At 39.2% G+C, this 26,443-nt stretch overlaps 1 long non-coding RNA gene across 1 annotated transcript in view; it reads right to left on the bottom strand.

The window, feature by feature from the left end:
- Window positions 1-994: 994 nt before the first annotated feature.
- LOC133253065 (uncharacterized) overlaps window positions 995-26,443 on the bottom strand; it is a 52,122-nt gene continuing 26,673 nt past the window's right edge. Inside the window, exons 3-4 of the long non-coding RNA XR_009738172.1 lie at window positions 23,613-23,754; window positions 995-1,481 (exon numbers count right to left, since the gene is read on the bottom strand). This is a non-coding gene — a long non-coding RNA (uncharacterized LOC133253065). The remainder of the gene's footprint in view (window positions 1,482-23,612; window positions 23,755-26,443) is intronic.

Below are 26,443 nucleotides of genomic sequence, written 5' to 3'. Positions count from 1 at the left end.
AGGCTGAGAGCCAGGAATTCTTTGGAGAGTGTTGTTGGTATGCTGTCCCTCCTCCCCCTTTCTTTGGAAGAGGAGAAGGGTGTCAAGGGATGCTTGCATATTGTGGATTTTGAGAGACAGAGGAAGTCATATTTTGATTCATGCCTGAGGCGTCTAAAGGTAAGAGATGTGTCTTTAACAGAGGTTCCAAGGGCATTCTGGATGAATGAATGATGCAGTCATTCTGGCAGCAGTAAGAAGAATGTGATGAAACAGGTAAATGCTAAGAGTCAGGGAGATCAGTAGGAATTTGTGGTTCAAATCTAGGCAAGAGGTGATGTTGATCTGGATTACGTTGGAACAGTGGGTGTGCAGAAGCTGTCTAAATTAATCAAACTGTGGTTAGTAATAAACCTTTAGTGCCTTACGAATTTGTCTCAATGTAAATTCAAAATTTTCTTTTTTCTAGGTAAAATCAAAGTTGATTATTTGGATTCATTCTACGATAAAGGAAAACTTACGGAATACGATGCTCTTTTGGGTGTTCCAGTTATACACCATCATATCCATCCTGTAAAATCAACTAGGTGTACTCTTTATCATTCTACTATATTGCCATGAAGATCTTTCTTATTTGGCTTTGTTGAAATGCTACATAAGAAGACAGAGACATTCATCCATTTTCACTTCATGATGCCCATAGTCTGAATTAGTTAATACCACTTGATATCATTTTAGCAAGCAGGTTCTAGCTATGTTAGAGACCCAGGGTTAAGAGATTTTAGGGGCAGGAATTATAAAAAGAATAATATGAACGCTAAAACACTGGGATGTTGAAATAGAGTGTACCGTTGAGATATTTGGGCAACCAAGCCGAAGGGAGGTGGCACTAGGTACCAGGGTATCTTTCCCCCTTTTACCTGGGTGAAAGTAAGAGGAAAGTGCCGAGGAGAGTCCAGGTGCTCTGTTTTATCCATCCCGCAAAAGGGGCAACCTCGGTGAAGCCCACCTCACGTGACCTTCTGTGGTTACTTGGCACAGTTCGGCATGTGTGTCCAGAGCAGTGACTGTGGCAGAAAATTGAAGTTGACTCCCAGTCCCTCAGTTTAAAATTTTAGAACTTTCACACTGCAGGACGAGAGTTCTTAATGCATATTAATGGCCTGATTGTTCAGGTGGAAAAGGACTGAGGATGAATGCACCAAGGCCAGTAGTCTGAGAGCTGACTTCTGTGCTGTGTGTAAATTTGGTCATACACTTGAAGCATCAGAGGGAGAATCATAGGATGGCAGAAGAGAGTTAAATAATTCATCAGTTTCTCAACCAACCTTTGGCATAATTCAGAAGAAGCTCATAGAAGGCTCTGAATAAATCCTGTTTGAATAAATAAACTGGGAACTACTGATTATGTGACTTGCTTCTGTTGTTGTGAACTGGGAGAAATATTTAAATTGTAGAAACAGCAATGATTCCTGCACAATATCCACAAATTTCAAATTCACCTGCAAATAAAGGAATAAATTTATCTATAATGAAAGATTTCTTACTTGGAGTTATTTTATTTAGTGTATTTTATATAAGGAATCCAGGACTTCAGTTAGGTAACATCTTTCTGAATGCTTTTGAGTAGATGGATTTTTCCATGTTAATTGTCCATAAAGGGCAAATAATAGACACAAAACTTGCCTTTTTAATTTGGAAGTTTAATGTTACAGTGATTATTTATCAATAGTTCTTTGAGATTTTTAGAAGAAATTTTGTATTGCAATAATTATTATTTTAATTTGTGACTTGATTAATATAGTCAGTTAGTTATCAGTTTCAATAAACATAATGCATTGGGAATACTGATGAGTCCAATTAGTAGACGTAATGACTCGACTCTCCTCAAGAGGGCAGCAAAACTGCATAGCTCAGTTCTGAAAGATAGTGATGAAAATCTTAAAAAGCAAGTTCGCAAAAAAAAAAAAGAGCAAGTTCACAGACGTTCCCTGACCTGATCATTCATATTAGGCCAACTAATTAAGCATAACAGGCTCTGGTATTTGTATTGGCATTTTGTGGACATTTAGCCTTTCCTTTGTGGAATGAAAAAAAAAAATCGTTTTCATTTTAGGTTAGACAAAGGAACTATACTTGCTTGGGGTCTCAAAATGCATTGTTTACTTTAAATGACCAAATGTTTAAATAAATTACTGTTTATAACAAAGAAGTTATAGGTCTCCCCCCCCCCCCCCGCCCCGCCCCCCGCCCCCTCCAGTAGAATTACTTCATTTGTGAAGGACAAGATAATGATTGTGTTTGCCTGGGGCTATTTTGGAAATTGACTTTCTTTTTATGATCTGTCCCAGGTAGAAAAATTTCTGTGTCCCAGAGAGAAGGAAATATGAAGATTGGTGTCAAGAAAGAGAAATGGGAGAGAGTTGAATGCATCCCTGCCCAGTTCTATAGAAGGAGATCTGGTCATTTTCTAGACCAGTTACAGGTGAGGGTTGGCATTACCAGGTACCACATCTTGTAGTACTTTCTCTGTTTTTCCAGGCACCATTCTTGCACCAGAAGGTGATCAAGTGATTCTGGTAAAGGTGTTACCTAACAGTGGTTCAAAATGTTTCTTCCCTGTGGTGTATTTGCATTGAATAGAGGATTTGTGAAGATTAGAAAATTTCCAAGGCATAAAGAAATGGATTTTAGAATGGTAGCATTCTGGTCCTCGGCAAGTTTATCCTTTGTATATAGCAGGCTTCTACTAAATAGTTACTAAATGAATGAATAAACACCTAAAGGGATAAATGAAATATGTAGCTGCTCTTCCAGCTGCCCAAAGTACAGAATAGAAATTCTCTTTTTTTGTGAGTCTCTTTTGATGGGGTAAAACTTTGCTAATTATTTGTAGAAATAGTTTAGGTAGATGATTTAAGCAAAAGTATTTGAAGGTTCTTCATTACATTATATTAAATAGATTGAAAAGGAGTCAAAATGGTTTAATAGCATGGTGGCCACCAGGAATGTACTTAAAGTTTGAATTTAGGATTCTCATCTTTCAACTCTTTAAAGATTTTGCAATAACTGTTATTTAGTTGCTAAGTTGTACAGACCGCATGGACTGCAGTCCCCCAGGCTCCTCTTGTCCATGGAATTTCCCAGGTAAGAATATTAGAGTGGGTTGCCATTTCCTTCTCCAGGGGAATCTTCCCGATCCAGGGATCAAACCCACATCTCCTGCATTGACAGGCAGATTCTTTACCACTGAGCCACCAGAGAAGCTGAATTAGTATTCATATTTATCAAACATGTATTCTTTGCAAATACTTGTGGTAGTCCTGTATTGTAATTTGCTGCTCATTTTCAAAAGAAGAATAAACTGCAACATATAAAACATATAACAATGTATTTATGATCTCCCTGGAGTCCCAAGACTAATACACATGACAACATTGTTAACCACAAAAGGTATAGATTACTAATGCGGATGAGTGAGTGCACACTCCAGGATTAAAACAGTTCTGAAGAAGAGAGGTCAACACAGTTCAAGACCCTGGGGAAGGCTACACACCGAAAGGGGCCTTGAGCAGACTTCTAGAGTGCAGGTAAGATTCAGATGCAGAGAGAAAGGGAGGGTGTACTAGGAAGAACAGCTTGTGTAGACATGAAGTGATGAGCATGGCACATTCAGCAAATAGACTAGAGAGGAATTGCAAACTGGATAATAAAGCTAAAGCTGGAGGAGTGATTTGGGGCCTTTAATACTGCTACTGAAATCTCCATCTCTGTACACCAGCACTGAATCAAAATCATGGAGACAACTTTGGGTAAGAAAGAAAAGAGTAGCTTTATTTCTTTGCCAGGCAAAGAAATCCGCATCAAGCTAGTGCCATCAAGACTGTGTCCTTCCTGAAAGGGTTCAGTAAGTAAAACTTACAGTGTTAGCTCAAAATATGGTTCTCTTTTTTTTTTTGTTTGTTTTGATTTCTTTATTTTGGCTGCATCCCTGCAGTGGAAGTGTGGAATCTTAACCACTGGACCATCAGGAAAGTCCTCAGAATAAGATTCTTGATGAGGATGGGGCAGTTGTTGGGTCTGTATCCTTCTGTTCTTATGGAACATTTAAAAACCATCAAGGCTGGTGTCAGGAGTCCTGGTGATGGGCTCTGGTGGTCTCTGAGATTGCTATACTGGGATCTCCTCTTCTGGAATGAAGAATGCTTACAAAGAAGAGGAGTGTTAGGGAGTGTCTCAAAGAGGAAAAACGCCAGGTGCCTGATAGAGCTTTAACTAACAAGTGAATTACTTTAAGCAGTCAGAGTGCAAAGGAATCATTAACAACAACAACAACAACAAACAGAGAAAGAGAACCTACAAGTGAAGCATAACGTGATGGAGACCTAGCCGGTCAGTTTGAGCTTTACCAGCATAAAGGTTTTTGCAATTCAAGTTATAAAACAAAGATGAACTGTTTAACACTGTTGAGTAGGAGGATGATGAAAGGATAGTCATGTTTCCAGAAATGTACTCCTCTCCATTTCCATGGTTGTGGAAGCCACCAAAAGCCTGTGGAATAACAGTGAGAGGAGGAATATTTGACGGTGGGAAGGGTAAAGGACAGAGGGACCTGTTTATTTTTCTTAACTATAAATGTTACAGTTACAGCTCTGAGTTATATTTTCAAACCTATATTATGATATATTTTAAGAAAGGAGGCTTAGAATAAATCTGTCTCAATTTCCATACTAAGATTGCATTAATGATAGGATAGATTCCAACCTGGATCCCATATATGTATCATAGTCACTAGGAATCCACGTAAAAGATGAAAGCCAATGATGGTACAGTTTTTCACTAAGGAACTGCTTCTAACATCAAACACTGGCAAACTAATGGTTTGCTGGAAGGAAAGTGAAGTCGCTCAGTCGTGTCCGACTCTTTGCAACCCCATGGACTGTAGCCTATCAGGCTCCTCCGTCCATGGGATTTTCCAGGCAAGAGTGCTGGAGTGGATTGCCATTTCCTTCTCCAGGGGATCTTCCCGACCCAGGAATCGAACCTGGGTTTCCTGCATTGCAAGCAGATGTTTAAACATACCCTTTAATAGATAGCTAACAGATTTAGTCAGGAATATCTTATTTCTTCCAAATGGAAATCCACTACAGAAGCCACATTGTTGTTTTTTTTTTTTTTGAATGGATGTATGAGCGCCGAAGAATTGATACTTTTGAACTGTGGTGTTGGAGAAGACTCTTGAGAGTCCCTTGGACTGCAAGGAGATCCAACCAGTCCATTCTGAAGGAGATCAGCCCTGGGATTTCTTTGGAAGGAATGATGCTAAAGCTGAAACTCCAGTACTTTGGCCACCTCATGTGAAGAGTTGACTCATTGGAAAAGACTCTGATGCTGGGAGGGATTGCGGGCAGGAGGAGAAGGGGACAACAGAGGATGAGATGGCTGGATGTCATCACTGACTCCATGGACGTGAGTCTGGGTGAACTCCAGGAGTTGGTGATGGACAGGGAGGCCTGGCGTGCTGCGATTCATGGGGTCGCAAAGAGTTGGACACGACTGAGCGACTGAACTGAACTGAACTGATTAATATATTGCAGAAACATGCACTGGGTATTTTTGTGTATCAAACTAATGTCTTTTGCCAGGTTGCGATTGTGTACTTTCATGATACAAATACTATCACTAAGAATTCATCATTTCTAAACTAGATTTCACTTGAATTTACAAATTTACCATTTTAATCATGTATTTGAAAAAGTTATTTTCTTATAGAAAAGTACAAATAAGTAAAATAAAATAGAATACATGAATGGAAATGTACCACAAAATTATGGAGTTAGAGATACATAAGCACCAAACAGAATTTGGTAAATGACAGTGGGGAACTATTTTATTAATATCCAGTTCATTCATTCTTCTCTCCTTCTCTTGCCTTCTCTCTCCCTACCCCTTTGCCTCCACTTCCAGGCTTGTTCTCTGACTCTTTCAGATTGTCAGTAGAGGTGGTTTTCAAACATATTTTAAGCTTTTATTCTCAACCATAATCCTTGTATTCTTTCTCACTTTATATTCACGTTATTGCAAGAATTTGATTTTTTTTCCTTAGAGTATATCAAAGTGTCATTTTTAAAATTTTCTTTCTTTTTTATGTGTTTTCAAGAAATATATACATATATCTACTCTTTTTATGACTTCTCTGGTGGCTTGGTCAGTAAAGAATCGGCCTGCAATGTGGGGGACCTTGGTTCGATCCTTGGGTTGGGAAGATCCCCCTGGAAGAGGGCTTGGCAACCCACTCCAGTATTTTTGCCTGGAGAATCCCAGGGAAGGGGGAGCCTGGTGGGCTGCTGTCTATGGGGTCGCACAGAGTCGGACACGACTGAAGCCACTTAGCAGTAGCAGCAGCAGCAGGATTGCTAGATCATATGGTAGTTTTATTTTTAGTTTTTTAAGGAACTTCCACGCTGTTCTCCATAGTGGTTGTACTAATTTATATTCCCACTTGGTGGCTCAGCTGGTAAAGAATCTGCCTACACTGCAGGAGACCTGGGTTTGATCCCTGGGTTGGGAAGATCCCCTCAAGAAGGGAAAGGCTACCCACTCCAGTATTCTGGTCTGGAGAATTCCATGGACTGTGTAGTCCATAGGGTCTCAAAGAGTTGGACAGGAATGAGCAACTTTCACTTTCACCAACAGTTTAGGAGAATTCCCTTTTCTCTATACCCTCTCCAGCACTTATTGTTTGTAGACTTTTTGATGATGGCCATTCTGACTGGTGTGAGGTGTAGTTTTGCTTTGCATTTCACTAATAGTAATGTTGAGCAACTTTTTCTGTACTTTTTGACTATCTGTATGTATTCTTTGGAAAAATGTGTTTAGATATACTACCCTGGCATGGCCCATTTTTTGATTACATTGTTTTTTTTTTTTTTGACATAGAGTTGCATGAGTTTTTTTGTATATTTTAGAGATGAATCCCTTGTCAGTTGCTTTGTTTGCAAATATTTTCTCCCATTCTGTAGGTTGTCTTTTCATTTTGTTTATGGTTTCCTTTGTTGTGCAGAAGCTTTTAAGTTTAATTAGGTCCTATTTGTTTATTTTTATTTTTACTTTCATTACTCTAAGAAGTGGATCAAAACTGTGATCTGTGTCAGAGTGTGTTCTGCCTATGTTTTCCCTCTAAGAGTTTTATAATGTCTGGCATTACATTTAGGTCTTTGATCCATTTTGAGTTTATTTTTGTATATGGTGTTAAAAAATGTTCTAATTTCATTTTTTACTTGTAGCTGTTCAATTTTCCCAGCACCACTAGTTGAAGAATTTGATTTTTTTTTCCCTTAGTGTGTCTCAAAGTGTGTTATCTTTTGCTTTTATAACTTCAAACAAGAATGTATTATTTGACCACTTTTTCAAAATGGCCATCAACAAAAATCTACAAACAATAAATGCTGAAGAGGGTGTGGAGAAAAGGGAACCCTTTTAAGCTATTGGTAGGAATTTAAATTAGTATAGCCACTATGGAGAACAGTGTATGATTCCTTAACAAACTAGGAATAAAACTACTATGACCCTAAAATCCCACTACTGGGCAATCCCACTACCCTGCTGCTGCTGCTAAGTCACTTCAGTCGTGTCCGACTCTGTGCGACCCCACAGACACAGCCCACTAGGCTCCTCTGTCCCTGGGATTCTCCAGGCAAGAACACTGGAGTGGGTTGCCATTTCCTTCTCCAATGCATGAAAGGGAAAAGGGAAAGTGAAGTCGCTCAGTCGTGTCTGACTCTTTGCAGCCCCATGGTCTGCACCCTACCAGGCTCCTCCATCCATGGGATTTTCCAGGCAAGAGTACTGAAGTGGGTTGCCATTGCCTTCTCCCTCTGAAAATACATTCATCATAACCATCTTTCTAGATTCCATATATATGTGCTAACATATGATATTTGTTTTTCTCTTTCTGACTTACTTCACTCTGTATAATAGGCTATAGGTTCATCCACTTCATTAGAACTAATGCAAGTATGTTCCTTTTTATGGCTGAGAAATATTCCATTGTGTATATGTACCACAACTTCTTTATCCATTCATCTGTCGATGGGCATCTAGGTTGCTTCTATGTCCTAACTATCATAAATATGTTGCAATGAACATTGGGGTAGACACATGTACCCCAATGTTCATTGCAACATATTTATGATAGTTAGGACGTAGAAGCACCCACTCCAGTGTTCTTGCCTGGAGAATCCCAGGGATGGGGAAGCCTGGTGGGCTGCTGTCTCTGGGGTCACACAGAGTTGGACACGACTGAAGCGACTTAGCAGCAGCAGCAGCAGCAGGACATAGAAGCAACCTAGATGCCCATCGACAGATAATGGATAAAGAAGTTGTGGTACATATACACAATGGAATATTTCTCAGCCATAAAAAGGAACATACCTAGAGCCTATTATACAGAGTGAAGTAAGTCAGAAAGAGAAAAACAAATATCATATGTTAGCATATATATATGGAATTTAGAAAGATGGTTATGATGAACGTATTTTCAGAGCAACAGTGGAGAGACAGACGTAGAGAACAGATTTGTCAACACAGTAGGGAAGGAGAGGGTGGAATGAATTGAGAGAGTAGCACTGAAACATATATATTATCATATGTAAAATGGATCGGATCAGATCAGATCAGTCACTCAGTTGTGTCCGACTCTTTGCGACCCCATGAATCGCAGCACGCCAGGCCTGCCTGTCCATCACCAACTCTCAGAGTTCACCCAGACTCATGTCCATCGAGTCAGTGATGCCATCCAGCCATCTCATCCTCTGTCATCCCCTTTTCCTCCTGCCCCCAATCCCTCCCAGCATCAGAGTCTTTTCCAATGAGTCAACTCTTCGCATGAGGTGGCCAAAGGACTGGAGTTTCAGCTTCAGCATCATTCCTTCCAAAGAAATCCCAGGGCTGATCTCCTTCAGAATGGACTGGTTGGATCTCCTTGCAGTCCAAGGGACTCTCAAGAGTCTTCTCCAACACCACAGTTCAAAAGCATCAATTCTTCAGAGCTCAGCCTTCTTCACAGTCCAACTCTCACATCCATACATGACCACAGGAAAAACCATAGCCTTGATTAGATGGACCTTTGTAGGCAAAGTAATGTCTCTGCTTTTGAACATGCTATCTAGGTTGGTCATAACTTTCCTTCCAAGGAGTAAGCGTCTTTTAATTTCATGGCTGCAGTCACCATCTGCAGTGATTTTGGAGCCCCGAAAAATAAAGTCTGACACTGTTTCCACTGTTTCCCCATCTATTTTCCATGAAGTGGTGGGACCGGATGCCGTGATCTTCGTTTTCTGAATGTTGAGCTTTAAGCCAACTTTTTCCCTCTCCACTTTCACTTTCATCAAGCTAGTAGGAATTTGCTGTATGACACAGAGAGCTCAAACCTGGTGCTCTGTGACAATATAGAGAGGTGGGATGGGGTGGGAGGGAGGTTCAAGAGGGAGGGAACATATATGTACCTATGGCTGATTCCCATTGATGTATGGCAGAAACCAGCACAACATTGTAAAGCAATTATCCTTTAATTAAAAATAAATTAAAAGAAGATATTTGACCACTTTTAATTTTTATTGTTATAATATTTTCTTGATAAATATCACTGTATTACCTCTCTCTTCTATAATATTGAATTGCAAAATTTATGTAATCTTTTGTTTTTGTTTTCTCTTATCATCCCAGATATCCCGTTTTTCTACTTTCATTAGCATAAAAAAGTTTATACATACATATATTTTTTATTTTGTTTTCTAAAACAAATAACTTCTATATTTAAAATAGCTTTGTAATTTAAGTATTGTTTTAAGATTTGGAATCTGAGAGATGAGAAGGTATGCCAACCAACAAATATTATTAACATCGTGAATGAATCTTGGGCAGTATTCAATGCTGTGAGGGATAAAAGAAATATATTAATTATTTGGAATATTTTAGTATTTCCTGACACCAGATTTGCAAGTACCACTGGAAAATATGAGTTTTCTTATATACTTTATTATTAATAGTCATGAGAGCAGAAAATATAAATAATAAATCTCTTTTGAGACTATAGACTGCCCACCAACAGTAGCAGCAACAACACCTAATCTTTATTGAGGGCTTAATATGTACCAGTCAATTTTATAATCACTTTTTATGTATTTACTTATTTTTTCATTGAAACAATCATATGGTATAATCATATTAATATACTGCTTCAATAGGAGATAATGTAGCAAAAAACAAGAAGTAACTTGCTAATGGTTACTCTGTAAGTGATGGAGCCACAGATTCGCACCTGGGTAGTCTGTCTTCAGAACCAACACTTATAACTACATTTACCTTTTATTACTCTGTGTTTCCTCTACAGTCCTCACCAAGCTCACTCTAATTAGGAGCATGACTATCTCATGGTATGCCTTAAATTACAAATTATTTTATATCAGATACTTTCCCAATTATTTGGAAATAGGCAAAAATCAAGCATTTAAATAACAATTATTAAGACAGTCTTGATCACAAAATGTATACAATATAGTTGGAAAAATTAGATGCAATTTAATATGCAAACTTGCCACCTATACGAGCACTATATACTGATTTATTAAATCAGTATATAGAAATGTAGTATGGACAGTATTAGGGAGGAATTATTGGAGGGGATCTGTAGTGTCTCAATGCACACAAGGAAATATCTTCTGAGAATGATTGAGTATGTAGGCTCTTCAGTGGGACTGCTGGTTGGGTGAGGTGGCAGATGGTGAGCAGAGCATGAAGACAGAGGAAATGTGCTGCAGGGAAGCAATAAGAAGGTTTGATGCAGGATACAGGATGCTTGGGGCTGGTGCACTGGGATGACCCAGAGGGATGGTACGGGGAGGGTAAGGGAGCGGGGTTCAGGATGGGGAGCATGTGTACACCGGTGGCAGATTCATGTTGACATATGGCAAAACCAGTACAATATTGTAAAGTAATTAACCTCCAATTAAAATAAATAAATTTAAATTAAAAAAAAAAAAGAAGTGGTGAGAGCCACTTCTGAGCAGAAACTTCAAGAGCTGCCTTCTGGTTTGCCATCATCTCTTTTCTTTTTACTGTGAGACTGGTAAATTTTTAGAAGAGGATGGCTTCATCGCCTAGAATCTTGGGGTGAAGAAGCATGGAGCAGAGTCGCCAGCAACCTACACCTTAAACTTGAAATAAACTCTCTTCCTGCTGGCCATTAAGCTTTGGGATCATCTATTATTGCAGCATTTCCTAGCTAATAAAGCTAGCTAGTAGGCAATATCGTTATCCCAAACATAAATGGTTAGGAATTTGGGCAATGAGAACAAGGGACACATCTAAAAGTCAGTGTCAGGGAAGAGTTGACAGGACTTGGTGACTGATGGGTTGTAAGGTGCAAAGATTTAAAAGAAACTAGCAAGATGACCTTAATGGTTTTGGTTTGGCAGAATAAATCATTTGAAAAATGATAAAGTATGGAAGGTGTGTTTGAAAGATTTAAAGGGTTTAAAGAGAAACCCTTTAAATCCTTTTCAAGGAGTTAAAAAGATACTGTAAGGTGGGTAAAGAAAAAAAGCTACTGGGCTGAGCTCACTGAAAAATTTGGTAGTTCAGAGAAATTTCATAGTGCTGAGAAGGTGAACTTTCAAAAGAAAGTCTTTGTTTTACCATGTTTTGTTTTAAAGTTAGGCCATACATTTGCATGTACACCAGGGCTTCCCTGGTGGCTCAGATGGTAAAGAATCTGGCTGCAATGCAGGAGACCTGAGTTCGATCCCTAGATTGGGAAGATCTCCTGGAGAAGGGAAAGGCTACCCACTCCAGTATTCTGGCCTGGAGAATTCCATGGACAGAAGCTTTATCTATCTCTTTTATATTTTAATAAAACGTCATTACACAACAGCTCTGAGCAATCAAGCCTTGTCACTGGGCCCAGATTGAATTCCTCTCCTCCAGAGGCCAAGAATGGTGTTGTTCATGGCTCAGAGCAGTAATCTTTCAGAAGGAGGGAGAGAGTAGAGAAAAGAGGGTTTGAACTAGCCACTGAGAGGAACAGACCCGATCATAATTAAGGGATTGCTGAATACAGTGGGCTTGTTTGATGTTAGACTGTAAGAATTCACAGTGTGCTGAGTCTGAATAGATCTCTGTCTTCTCTCAGGAGTGTTTAGTGTCCTGGGCACAGGCAACAAAAGCTCACAATAAGTGTGATCCAGATTTGTGATTTTTACAGATTATTTGCCCAAGGTCATACTTAGAGTTCTGTCTAATCCCTTCTCGTTGTTTTCTCAGAAAAATACAATGTCTCCTCAGGGCTACGTTTTATATCCCTGTGGTTCTGATAATATTCACATTGGCTGGACATTCATCTCTTTAACTAGTGGAACTTAGATTTTTTTTTTTTAAATATCCTTAGTTCTTTATAAATTGTGATTTTGGTTTTTGGATAACTTTTTCACTTTGGTAAGCTTTTCAGATAACTTTCATTGGTGGAAAAAAATTTCTGTGTTTTTTTTTAAATAAAAGCTTGTCACCTTATTTAATTCATATGTCAGATAATTAACAATCATTATTAAGTGCTGGATATATGCTAAATGCTATGCTAAAGCCCAAGGATACCAAGATAAGGCTTCTCTGGTGGCTCAGATGGTAAAGAATCTACCTGCAATACAGGAGACCCAGTTTGATCTCTGGGTTTGGAAGATCCCCTGGAGAAGGGAATGGCTACCCACTCCAGTATTCTTGTCTGGAAAATTCCATGGACTGAGGAGCCTGGTGGGCTCCAGTACGTGGGGTTGCAAAGAGTTGGACACCACTGAGTGACTAACACATGCCACACACATACCATATCAGGATAAATGAAATAAGGCACACGTCCTTGATGTGCTTAGAAAGGTCAAAACTCTGGCTGGGAAGTATAAACAGAAATAACTTATAACACCAGAAAGTGTTACTTGCAGCTTCTTAAGTTCCTAGAATTTGTATAACTTGTTTTCTAGTGACCTTTGCTCTAGCTTGCTATTGAGGAACGTGCCTCTGAAAAAATTCCTCCTATCTCCCTACTTTCTGCCACTCTCACCCTCAGTCCACACACACCTATTACTGGACTGCTTTTCATCAAATTTGGTCACTCGGTACATGGAATGAACCCCACCAACCCTGCCACAACCGGCTTCAGTCCCTTTGATCAAAATGATGCTTGTTATTGACACCATCTTATCCTACTAGTTACCATATTCTCTCCAATGGGTTTTGCAGTGTCTGTGCAGAAGTGCTGTTACTGCTACGGGCTGTTCCAGTGTCTACTGGTATACTGGAACCCTTGAGTATTAAAGATGATTGCTGTTCTATTTTGACAAGAGGGCAATGTTTTCCTATCATATTACATTGATTCAGAGATGAACCAATGCAGTATGCCTGATTGCTGTCAATTAATATGGAAATAATGACTTCATGTATGCAGCGCTTGTGGATCCTGCTTTTAAATAATATCAGCGGAAATCCACATTTTGTGCTTTGTGAAGGTCTAAGCGCTTCAAGAATTTCCCAAGGGCATGTGGACTTGTGGGCATTCATGATTCCAGTTACTGCTTCTGCTGGATTTTTGCTACTGTGGTATCTCTTTTGTTTCCACGGAGGCATTGTTTTAACGAGGCACATTATTCCTTATCGATATCTACAAAGAAACTATCCTCACACCATCAGGAAAATTTATTGGTGGCAAACAGGGAGAAATGCTTGCAATCTAGAAAAGCAAACAAATTAACATTGAAAATTACAAGCTCTTATTAACAAAAGTCTGACAATGGGCATTTTTCACCATCCAAACTAATTTTTCTTTCACTACCTTTTCTTTCTTCTTTCCCTTCTCTGCATTTTACCGCTCATCTCTCCTACGCAGTTCAGAGGGAAATGTATTTCTCATATTATCTCATGAATAAAGTCTAGTGTTCATTTTGATTGCCATGGTTTTTCCTTCAGAATCTTTCCCTTTTCCATGTGAGCTTTATTAAACAGTGTTTTCCCACATTTTTTTTTTTCCCTGAGCTAGAATTCTGAGGCTAGCTCTTATAACCATAAAATGTTCAGCCCAGTTACAAGGCTCCCAATTTCATGAACCCAATGACATGAAGAGGCTTCCCAGGTGGTGCTAGTGGTAAAGAACCCACCTGCCAATGCAGGAGACTCAAGAGATGTGTGTTCAATCCCTGGGTCAAGAAGATTCCCTGGAGTAGGAAATGGCGACTCATTCCAGTATTCTTGCCTGGAGAATCCCATCAACAAAGAAGCTTGGAGGGCTATGGTCCATGGAGTCGCAAAGAGTTGGACACAACTAAAGCAACTTTAGCAATGACATGAAAAACTCTGGAGTATAAAAATTGGTGCAACCACTTTGGGAAAGAGTTTGGCAGGACCAGTCTTGTCAGTGAATGACGTGTGTTGTCACAGAAGGCCCTGCACTTGTTTTAATGTTCTGTTGTTTCTGTCTTGAGATTCTTAATCATTTTTGAACAAGGTACTCTGAGTTTTCACATATCACTGAGCCCAGAAAGTTATGTAGATGATCTTGCAGCTTGACATTATTTACGAAAGCTGAGCATACCCAGGAATGACCCAAGGATTTCACTCCTGGGTAAAAATCCAACTGCATCTCATCTCTGTTTTCATCAAAAGATGTTACAGAAACATATCTCAGCTTTATATTTGTAGTAGCCAAAAACCTAGAAACAACCTCATTTCCATCAACAATGAATGGACATGTAAATTCAGTTATATTCATGCAAACAAGTATGATACAGCAAAGAAAATGAATGACCTACTCTGACAAGTTACAGTGGATTAATCACACATTGTACTAGGGAAAATAATTTTGAGGTCTATTTACATAAAGTGTGTCAACAGGCCCACTTATAATGCTACTAGAGAGTATAGTGTTCGATTTTGGGGAGCAGAGGGTCATAGTTGTTGGGAGGGAACATTATGGAGGCTCCTGTGTTTCTGCTAACGTTTCATTTTTTGACCTGAGTGCAGGTTACATCGGAGAAGGCAATGGCACCCCACTCCAGTACTTTTGCCTAGAAAATCCCATGGACGGAGGAGCCTGCTAGGCTGCAGTCCATGGGGTCGCGAAGAGTCGGACACGACTGAGCGACTTCACTTTTACTTTTCACTTTCATGCATTGGAGAAGGAAATGGCAACCCACTCCTGTGTTCTTGCCTGGAGAATCCCAGGGGTGGGGGAGCCTGGTGGGCTGCCGTCTATGGGGTCACACAGAGTCGGACACGGCTGAAGCGACTTAGCAGCAGCAGCAGCATGTCTTGTATACACAGAAATTTAAAAAATAGTATGCAGCATGTTGTTGTTACCAAGTAAAATTGAATTATCTGTTGTGAGTAGAGTGGAACTCTTAAATAATCTCTGATTAAGCACTTTATTGTATTAATAGAAACTCTTTGTTCTTGCTGTAAAGCACACTGTCAGATTACAAGACTTGATAAATGTTTGTATCTCGTAAGCTTCTCTCTTGTGTGTCCTTTTAATAAACCAACAAGCTTCCATTTGGATAAGATAAGGGCATCTATGGTCTTAGAAATGTATTCATGCTACTTATATAAAAAAAAACTTAATAAGGATTTAAGAGATTTTTCATGGGATTCCAAGTCTAGAATAAAGGTAGATCTTTGTAGGGTCTAGAATAGGGAAGTATAAAGCCAACATAAATTGCTTGCCATCACTGACCTCTGAATCACTGATCTCTGAATATGTATCTGCTTCATTCATCTCAGTTGTTAGTCTTATTTTTCTTATATTCAGTCAACTTGGTAAAATATGGCCATGCCATAACTTTCAAGACCTTATGTCCCTTTTGTTTTAAAAACAAGGCAAACTAATGTATTCTCAGACCTAACTGCAGATTTTAAAAGAAAAGACTCTGGTGGGTCAACTTGCCTCGGTTTCCTTCTCAGGGCCTGGAACAGTGTCACATAGCAATAACACCGTTACAGCAAACTATTCTATAGAATCCAAAAAGCTAGTTTATAATTTTTAACACACGTGCACACATAAATTAAGGAGCAGGACATGAAGTCCTCTAAATCCTCAGGATGGTACAGCTATCCTGTCTTTCTAATCAATGAATAGACTTTGGTTCACAATGTGAAGGAAATATTAGTCAAGTGCCTTAGTAAAACATACAAAACAGAAATATAATGTTCCTATGAAACCCTTACTTACAAGCAGCATGGTATTTCGAATGAATGTATCAAAAGTTAATTTTTTGAAAAATCATGTTAGAACATCTGACTATCCATCTTAGGGGAAAGGTGAGTTTTCCTACCGTACACTAGTCATTAAAGAATGCGGGTAGGTAGAGTGTGTGTGTGTGCTCAGTTGCTTAGTCATGTCCAATTCTTTGCAACCTCATGGACTGTAGCCTGCCAGGCTCCTCTGTCCATGGAATTTTCCAGACAAGAATACTGGAGTGGGTTGCCATTTCCTGACCCAGGGATTGAACCCACATCTCTAGCATCTCCTGCATTGGCAGGCAGATTCTTTACCCCTGTGCCACCAGGGAAGCCCAGGTAGATAGAGTATCTAATAGTAATTCTAAAGCAAACAAAACCACAGGGATCATAAAAATAGAATTGTTTATAAACATGGGGAAAAGAAATTGTTTTAATTTTTTATTATTATTTTTAATTGAAGCATAGTTGGTATGTGACATTGATTTCAGGTGTACAACATAGTGGTTTGATATTTACATTCATTATGGAATGATCTCCATGATAAATCAAGTAACCATCTATCACCAAAATTATTGTAATATTGTTGAATATATTTCTTATGCTTTATATTCATCCCCATGACATTTATTACATGACTGGAAGTTTGTGCCTCTAATGTCCTTTGTTTATTTCATCCATTCCCCCACCCCTTCCCCTCGGGCTATCACTAGTTTCTTCTCTGTGAGTTAGTTTCTGTTTTGTTTTGTTTGTTCATTTACTTTGTATTATAGATTCCACATATAAGTGGAATCATATTAATATATTCAGTTCAGTTCAGTTGCTCAATCATGTCCAACTTTTTGTGACCGCCAGGGACTGCAGCACACCAGGCCTCCAGGTCCATCACCAACTCTTGGAGCTTGTATAAACTCATGTACATCGAGTTGGTGATGTCATCCAGTCATCTCATCCGCTGTCATCCCCTTCTCCTCCTGCCTTCAATCTTTCCCAGCATCAGGGTCTTTTCAAGTGAGTCAGTTCTTTGCATCAGGTGGCCAAAGTATTGGAGCTTCAGCTTCAGCGTCAGTCCTTCCAGTAAATATTCAGGACTGATTTCCTTTAGGATGGGCTGGTTGGATCTCCTTGCAGTCCAAGGGACTCTCAAGAGTCTTCTCCAATACCACAGTTCAAAAGTATCAATTCTTTGGTGCTCAGCCTTCTTTATGGTCCAACTCTCACATCCATGTGAGACATGACTACTGGAAAAACCATAGTTTGACTAGACGGACCTTTGTTGGCAAAGTAATGTCTCTGCTTTTTAATATGCTGTCTAGGTTGGTTGTAGCTTTTCTTCCAAGGAGCAAGTGTCTTTTAATTTTGTGGCTACAGTCACCATCTGCAGCGATTTTGGAGCCCAAGAAAAGAAAGTGTGTCATTGTTTCCATTGTTTCCCCATCTATTTGCCATAAAGTGATGGGACCGGATGCCATGATCTTCATTTTTTGAATGCTGAGTTTTTAAGCCAGCTTTTTCACTCTCCTCTTTCACATTCATCAAGAGGCTCCTTAGTTGTTCTTTGCTTTCTGCCATAAGTGTGGTGTCATTTGCATATCTGAGGTTATTGATACTTCTGGAGATCTTGATTCCAGCTTGTTCTTTATCCAGCCTGGCATTTCATCTGATGTACTCTGCATATAAGTTAAATAAGCAGAGTGACAATATACAGCCTTGACATATTTCTTTCCCAATTTGGAACCAGTCTGTTGCTCCATGTCTAGTTCTAACTGTTGCTTCTTGACCTGCATACAGGTTTCTCAGAAGGTAGGTAAGGTGGTCTAGTATTCCCGTCTCTTGAAGAATTTTCCAGTTTGTTGTGATCCACACAGTCAAAGGCTTTGGCATAGTCAATAGAGCAGAAGTAGATGTTTTTCTGGAACTCTCTTGCTTTTTCCGTGATCCAGCAGATGTTGGCAATTTGATCTCTGGTTCCTCTGCGTTTTCGAAATCCAGCTTGAACATCTGGAAGTTCTCAGTTCACATACTATTGAAGCCTCATTTGGAGAGTTTTGAGCCATATTGGGTTGGCCAAAATGTTGCTTCAGTTTTTAAGACACATTTTTCATTTTCATCAAGAATTTTATTGAGCAACGAATGTGTTCACTGTTTTATTTCACTACCTTCTGCCATTTTTCAGACAATTTCATAATTCCATCTTGCCAAAACTTTATCTTTTGAGCAAAGAACTGTTCCAAGTGTCTTTTACAGCCTTCCAGGGAATGGAAAATTTTTCCATTAAGATATTTTTGTACAGAGTGAAATAAATGGAAATGCAGAGGTACAGTGTCTGGTGAATATGGTGGATGATTTAAAATTTCCTAGCTAAGCTGTAACAGATATTGCCTGGTCATAGAAAAAAAAAATTCAGTTTTGCCTTGTCCTGATGGAAGATTACACATTTTCTGTTGACTAATTCTGGATGCTTTTCATCGAGTGTTGCTTTCAGTTGGTCTAACTGGGAGCAGTGTTTGTTGGAATTAATCATTGGTTTTCTGGAAGGAGCACAAAATAGAGGATTCCCTTTCAATCCCACCATATACACAATGTCTGCTTCTTTGGTGGAAGACTGGCCTTTGATGTGGTTGATGGTGGTTCATTTCACTTGCTGCATGATCTCTTAAGTTCCACATTAGTGTACAATATCCACTTTTCATTGCTTGTCACAGTGTGCTTTAAAAACAGAACACTTTCATCATGTCTAGGTAGAGAATTGCATGTGGAAATATGGTCAAGAAAGTTTTTTTCAGCTTAACTCATGTGGTACCCAAACATCAAAGCAATTAACATAATCACGCTGGTGCAAATCATTAATGATTTTTCAGTGCTTAATTTGGATACTTTGAGTATGTCAGCTATTTCCTGTGTGGTGTCACATAATTGCTCTCAGTTAATGTCTTGATTTGATCACTATCAATTTCAGCTGGTCTACTTGACCATGAAACATCATCCAGCGAAAAGTCTCCAGCATGAAACTATTGACACGTTTGATCAGTCTCAGCACCTTCTCCATACATTGCACAGATCTTTTTATTTTTTGCTGTTTGGTTGTATTTTTACCTTTCTTGAAATAATAAAGCATAATATGCCAAAACGTTGCTTCTTTCATTTATCTTCAATACTAAAATGGCTACAAAAAAATTAGAAAATTTTGATTTTTTAAAAATGCATGCTGATTTTATGTCACAATCTTACAAAACTGTTTTGAATGAAGTTAAAGACAGCAAAGTGCTCTACTAGAGCCCTCTTATAGAAAAAAAAGTTAATGGATGTTTTGGCCAACCCATAGTATTTGCCTTTCTTTGTCTATTTCACTAAGCACAGTATCCTCCAGGTACATCATGTTGTTGCAAATAGAAAAATGTCATTCTTTTTTATTGTTGAGTAGCTAGCCAATCTGATCACATGGACCATAACCTTCTCTAACTCAGTGAAACTAAGTCATGCTGTGTGGGGCCACCCAAGACAGACGGGTCATGGCGGGGAGGTGTGGTAGAGTGTAGTTCACTAGAGAAGGGAATGGCAAACCACTTCAGTATTCTTGCCTTGAGAACCCCATGAACAGTATGAAAAGGCAAAATGATAGGATACTGAAAGAGGAACTTCCCAGGTTGGTAGGTGCCCAATATGCTACTGGAGATCAGTGGAGAACTAACTCCAGAAAGAATGAATGGATGGAGCCAAAGCAAAAACAATACCCAGTTGTGGATGTGACTGGTGATAGAAGCAAGGTCTGATGCTGTAAAGAGCAATATTGCATAGGAACCTGGAATGTTAGGTCCATGAATCAAGGCAAACTCTTGAGAGTCCCTTGGACTGCAAGGAGATCCAGCCAGTCTGTTCTAAAGATCAGTCCTGCATGTTCATTGGAAGGACTGATGCTGAGGTTGAAACTCTAATACTTTGGCCACCTCATGCGAAGAGGTGACTCATTGGAAAAGACCCTGATGCTGGGAGGGATTGGGGGCAGGACGAGAAGAGGATGACAGAGGATGAGATGGCTGGATGGCATCACCGACTTGATGGACATGAGTTTGAGTAAGCTCCGGAAGTTGGTGATGGCAGGGAGGCCTGGCGTGCTACAATTCATGGGGTCGCAGAGTCAGACACGACTGAGTGACTGAACTGAACTGAACTGAGAATTCCATTTTGTGTGTGTGTGTGTGTGTGTGTGTGTGTGTGTTTGTATCACGTCTTCTTTATCCATTTGAATTTTTTTAAAAATTTAAGTATAGTTGATGCACATATTAAATAAGGTACAGGTGTACAATGCAGTGATTTACAATTTTTAAAAGTTATTCTCCATTTACATGTGCCCGGTGCTCAGTGCCTCAATTGTGTCTGCTCTCTGCAACCCTGTGGACTATGTACCCCTTCAGGTTCCTCTGTCTATAGAATTCTCCTCGCAAGAATACTGGAGTGGGTTGCCATTTCCTCCTCCAGGGCATCTTTCCAGACTCAGGGATTGAACTCGTGTCTTTTATGTCTCCTGTATTGGCAGGCGGATTCTTTACCACTGAGCCATCTGGGAAGCCCCATTCTCCATTTATAGTTATTATAAAATATTGACTACATTCCCTATCCTGTACAATATATATCCTTATAGCATATAGCCTATCCATTTTTGCAGATGGCAATAGTTCATTCTTTTTATGGCTGAATAGTATTACATATACTGAATAGTATTTCATATACACGCACATGCACCATACCACAGCACATCTTCTTTGCTCATTCATTGATGGACACTTATATTGCTTCTGTATCTTGGCAATTGTAAATAATGCTGCTGCTATGAAAATTGGGGTACCTGTATCTTTTTAATTAGTGTTTTCATTTTCCTTAGATATATATGCAGTGGTAGAATTGCTGGATCATGTGGTAGTTCTATTTTTAGTTTTTTGAGGAACCTCCATATTGTCTTCCGTGGTGGATGCATCAGCTTATTCTTCCTTTCCTCTACATTCTTGCCAACATTTATATGCTTGATGAGAGCCATTCTGACAGGTGTGAGGTGATATATTTGTTTTTGTTTGAATTTCTCTGATTATTAGAAATGTTGAGCATCTTTTCATGTGCCTGTTGGCCATCTGTATGTTTTATTTGGAAAAATGTCTGTTCAGATCTTCTGCCCATTTTTTTTGTTGGATTTTTTTTTTTTATACTGAGTTGTATGTACTACTTATATATTTTGGAAATTAACCTTTTGTCAGTAACTTTGTAGTTTAGTTTGAAGTCAAGGAGCATGATATCCCAGCTTTGTTCTTTTTTCTCAAGACTTCTTTGGAAGTTTGGGGTCTTTTGTAGTTCTATATGGATATTAGGATTATTTGTTCTAATTGTGAGAAAAATGTCATGGGTATTTGGGTAGGGATCACATTAAATCTATAAGTTGCTTTGAGGAGTATGGCCATTTTTACAGTATTAATTCTTTCAATCCAAGATCATAGGGCATCTTTCCATTTCTTTATATCATCTTCAATTTCTTCATCAGTGTTTTATAGTTTTCAGAGTATAGGTCTTTCACTTCCTTACTTAAATTTATTCCTAGGTATTTTGTTCTTCTTGATGCAATTTTAAATAGGATTTTTTTTTTTTACTTTCTATTTATTATTAGTGTACAGAAAAACAACAGATTTCTCTATATAAATCTTGTCTCTTGCAACTTTGTGAATTTATTAGTTTTATTATTATTATTTTTTTTTTTGGTGAGGAATTTAAGGAAAGATTCCCTTGGAGAAGGAATGGCACCACACTCCAATATTCTTGCCTGGAGAATTCCATGGACAGAAGAGCCTAGTGGGCTACAGTCCATGGGGTCGTAAAGAGTCAAACATAACTGAGCGACTAATACTTTTTTTTTTCACTTAAGGTTTTCTGTTTAAAGTATCATGTCATCTGCAAATAGTGATTCAGAGTGAGTGAGTTTTTTAATGCACCCTTCAGGAGTAGAGCCTAGGTTTCCTACAGCTCTTTGGGTATTCTGAATGTAAGCCCTGCTGGTTTTCAAAGACAGACATTTTGAGGGCTTGTCTTCCCAGTGGGCTGGGAACCCTGATACGAGGATCAGATTCTCTGCTTCTGGAGGAGGAACTCCCTGGTTGTGATTTTTCCTCCCATTTGTGCGTTACTGTGCTGAGGTTGTGGATCCTAACTAAACCATATCTCCATTCTTCCTACCCATTTCACTGTGGCTCTTTCTTTATATTTCTAGCTGTAGAAAACCTTTTCTGCTAGCTTTCAGGTTGTTGTCAGAGACAGTTTGCTCTTTGTTGTGTTGTGTGTGTGTTAGTCGGTCAGTCGTGTCTGACTCTTTGCAACCCCATGGACTGTAGCCCACCAGGTTCCTCTGTCCGTGGAATTCTCCAGGCAAGGATACTGGAGTGGGTTGCAGGGATTGAACCTTCCCAAACCAGGGATTCAACCTGGGTCTCCTGCATTGCAGGTAGATTCTTTACTATCTGAGCCACGAGGGAACCCACAGTTGCTCTTTAAGTAGCTGTAATTTTTGTATGCCCATGGAAGGAGTTGAGCTCAGGGTCTCCTAACCCATTATCTTGACCCAGACCCCCAAAATTGTTTTTAAACATGATCACGGAAAACATAAGTTAGAAGCTTGACACATTTGATTACATCAGAATAAAAAACTTAATTTTGACTAAAGGCACCAAATAAGTTTAAGCAAATGTGATGGCCAATTTTACATGTCCACTTGGGTTAGCTACAGTTTCCATTATTTATTCTAACATTAATCTAGGTATTGCTGTGAAGGAATTTTGAAGATGCTATTAAAATTCGTAATTAGTTGACTTTAGGTAAAGGAGATTATTTTAGATTATGTAGATGGGCCTGATTTAATCCATTGGAAGCCCTTAAGAGTAGAATTAAGGTTTCCTTGAAGGAGAGGAAATGGTTCCCCATGGACTGCAGCTTCTGTTCATTTGAAGTGGCCTGCCCTGTGGTTTTGAACTTACCTAGGCCACCTCTACAATTGCATAAGCCAATTCCTTGCATTAACCCTGTTAATAGATATTTCCTACTGGTTGTATTTTTCTTGATGAACACTGATACAACTGACAGGCTAGGAAAAATTATTTGTGACATCTAAAAAGGAGTATTTCAGAAGAAAAAGTTAAAACAACATTCTAAAAAGGAGTAAGAACTAGCCTAATAGAAAAAGGATTCATTTCAGTTATATGCTGCTGTGTAATAAGGAAGTCTGAAACCTGATTACTTAAAGCAGTGTATTATTAATTCTTGTTATCTGTAGGTTGGAAATCTGGGAAGTTCTTATCATCACCTGGGATCATTTAAGCTGTAGTTACCTGAAGGCTCCATCGTGGCTGGAGGGTCCAGGTTGTCTTCACTCAGATGTGTAGCAGTTGTTCCTGGATGTCGGCTGAGACTCCTCAGTTTTCCAGATGATTTCTCATTTTCTGGTTAGTTGGTCTGCATTACTTCATAACACTGAGGTGGAAGGATTAGAATAGGGTGAGTGCGGGAGCTGCAAAAATAGGGGTTATCCTTGTTCAGTGATAGGAGAGTGTTACTCAGAGGAGAATTTTTATCTTATCTGAAATATTTAAATGTTATAATGTTAAGTCATGATTTACCTGTGTAATTAAAATGATATATAAATATATTATAGACAATGTTGTACCCCTGACTGAAATTTGTGGATTGAAACCTAATCTCCAATGGTATTGTGAAAGTGGGGCCTTTGGGATCTGATCAAGTCATGAGGAGGGAGTCCTTATAAATGGGATAAGTGTCTTTCTAAAATAGACCCCAGAGAGTTCCCTTCATCTCTTCTTCCATGTGAGGACAACACAAGATAACAGCTATATGTGAACCATGAAGTGAGCTCTCACAAGACACTGAATCTGTTGATACCTTGATGCTGGACTTCCCACACTTCAGAAAAGTGAGAACTAAATTTCTGCTCTGTATAAGATACTCAGTCTATTATATCAGTTATAACACCTGTACTGACTCTTTATCAACTCAACTAAAGTTACCTCAAGGTTATAGCTGACCTATATTTTTTGTTACCTAGCATTATGCCAGTCGGAGAATGCAATGGCAACCCACTCCAGTACTCTTGCCTGGAAAATCCCATGGACAGAGGAGCCTGGTGGACTGCAGTCCATGGGGTCACTAAGAGTTGGATACGACTGAGCGACTTCACTTTCACTTTTCACTTTCATGCATTGGAGAAGGAAATGGCAACCCACTCCAGTGTTCTTGCCTGGAGAATCCCAGGGATGGGGGATCCTGGTGGGCTGCCGTCTATGGGGTCTCACAGAGTCGGACACAACTGAAGCGACTTAGTAGCAGCAGCAGCAGCAGCAGCATTATGCCAGTAATAGACATCCCCAGTCTCTGTCCAAGTTTCCAACTGGAAGAATAATTGCATAAGATGCTTAGTATGATAGATGAGGAAATATTCAAGGGTGGTTTGGTGTTAGGATCCCAGTTCTGCTAAAACTGTACATTAGGCTTAAACAAAGACATTATTGTGGTGTTTGGAGATCACTGACAATAGAAGTCTATGTTATCATAACATCATTGGAGCCTTAACTTCTGAACGTCATTTTTTTTTGGTTGAATTGTGAGATCTGGATGTTAGACTTACTGGTGACTATAACATGTAAGAAATGGTTCTCGTTGTTGCTGTTGTTGTTTAGTCACTAAGTTGTGTCCAATGCTTTTGCAACACCATGGACTGTAGCCTCCAAGGCTCCTCTGCTCATGGGATTTTCAAGGCAAGAATACCAGAGTGGGTTGCCATTTCCTTCTCTAAGAAATGTATGCAGGTCAGGAAGCAACAGTTAGAACTGGACATGGGACAACAGACTAGTTCCAAATAGGAAAAGGAATATGTCAAGGTTGTATATTGTCACCCTGCTTATTTAACTTATATGCAGAGTACATCATGAGAAATGCTGGGCTGGAGGAAGCACAAGCTGGAATCAAGATTGCCAGGAGAAATATCAATAACCTCAGATATGCAGATGACACCACCCTTATGGCAGAAAATGAAGAAGAACTAAAGAGCCTCTTGATGAAAGTGAAAGAGGAGAGTGAAAAAGTTGGCTTAAAGCTCAACATTCAGAAAACTAAGATCATGGCATCTGGTCCCATTACTTCATGGGAAATAGATGGGGAAACAGTGGAAACAGTGACTTTATTTTTCTGGGCTCCAAAATCACTGCAGATGGTGATTGCAGATATGAAATTAAAAGACACTTACTCCTTGGAAGGAAAGTTATGACCAACCTAGACAGCGTATTAAAAAGCAGAGACATTACTTTGCCAACAAAGGTCCATCTAGTTAAAGCTATGGTTTTTCCAGTAGTCGTGTATGGATGTGAGAGTTGGACTTCGAAGAAAGCTGAGCACCGAAGAATTGATGTTTTTGAACTGTGGTGTTGGAGAAGACTCTTGAGAGTCCATTGGACTGCAAGGAGATCCAACCAGTCCATCCTAAAGGAGATTAGTCCTGGGTGTTCATTGGTAGGACTGATGTTGAAGCTGAAACTCCAATAGTTTGGCCACCTGATATGAAGAGCCGACTCATTTGAAAAGACTCCAATACTGGAAAAGATTGAGGGTAGGAGGAGAAGGGGATGACAGAAGATGAGATGGTTGGATGGTATCACCGACTTGATGAACATGGGTTTTGGTGAACTCTGGGAGTTGGTGATGGACAGGGGGCCCTGGCGTGCTGAGGTTCATGGGGTCACAAAGAGTCGGACCCGACTGAGCAAATGAACTGAACTGAACTGCCATTTCCTTCTCTAAGAAATGGTTCTAGATTACCACAATAAAGTTAATATTATGATAAAGCAAATCATGCAAAATTTTGGTTTATGAGTGTATGTTAAAGTTCTGTATATACTGTACTGTAGTCTATTAAGTATACAGTAGCATTATGTCCAGAAAAAGTGCCTGTCTTAATTAAAAGATTGCTTATTGCTAAAATATGCTAACCATCATCTGAATCTTCAATTAGTTTAATCTTTTGCTGGTGAAGCATATGAAATATTGCAAGAATTACCAAAATGTGATTCAGAGAGACAAAGTGAGCAAATAATTTTGGAAAAATTATGCCAATAGACTTGATTGAAGCAGAGTTGCCACAAACCTTTAATTT

The sequence above is a fragment of the Bos javanicus genome, chromosome 1 (assembly GCF_032452875.1).
Source record: "Bos javanicus breed banteng chromosome 1, ARS-OSU_banteng_1.0, whole genome shotgun sequence".
Taxonomy (NCBI): Eukaryota; Metazoa; Chordata; class Mammalia; order Artiodactyla; family Bovidae; genus Bos; species Bos javanicus.
The sequence above is the reverse complement of the archived record's forward strand: the minus strand, read 5'-3'. Positions and strand labels throughout refer to the sequence as shown.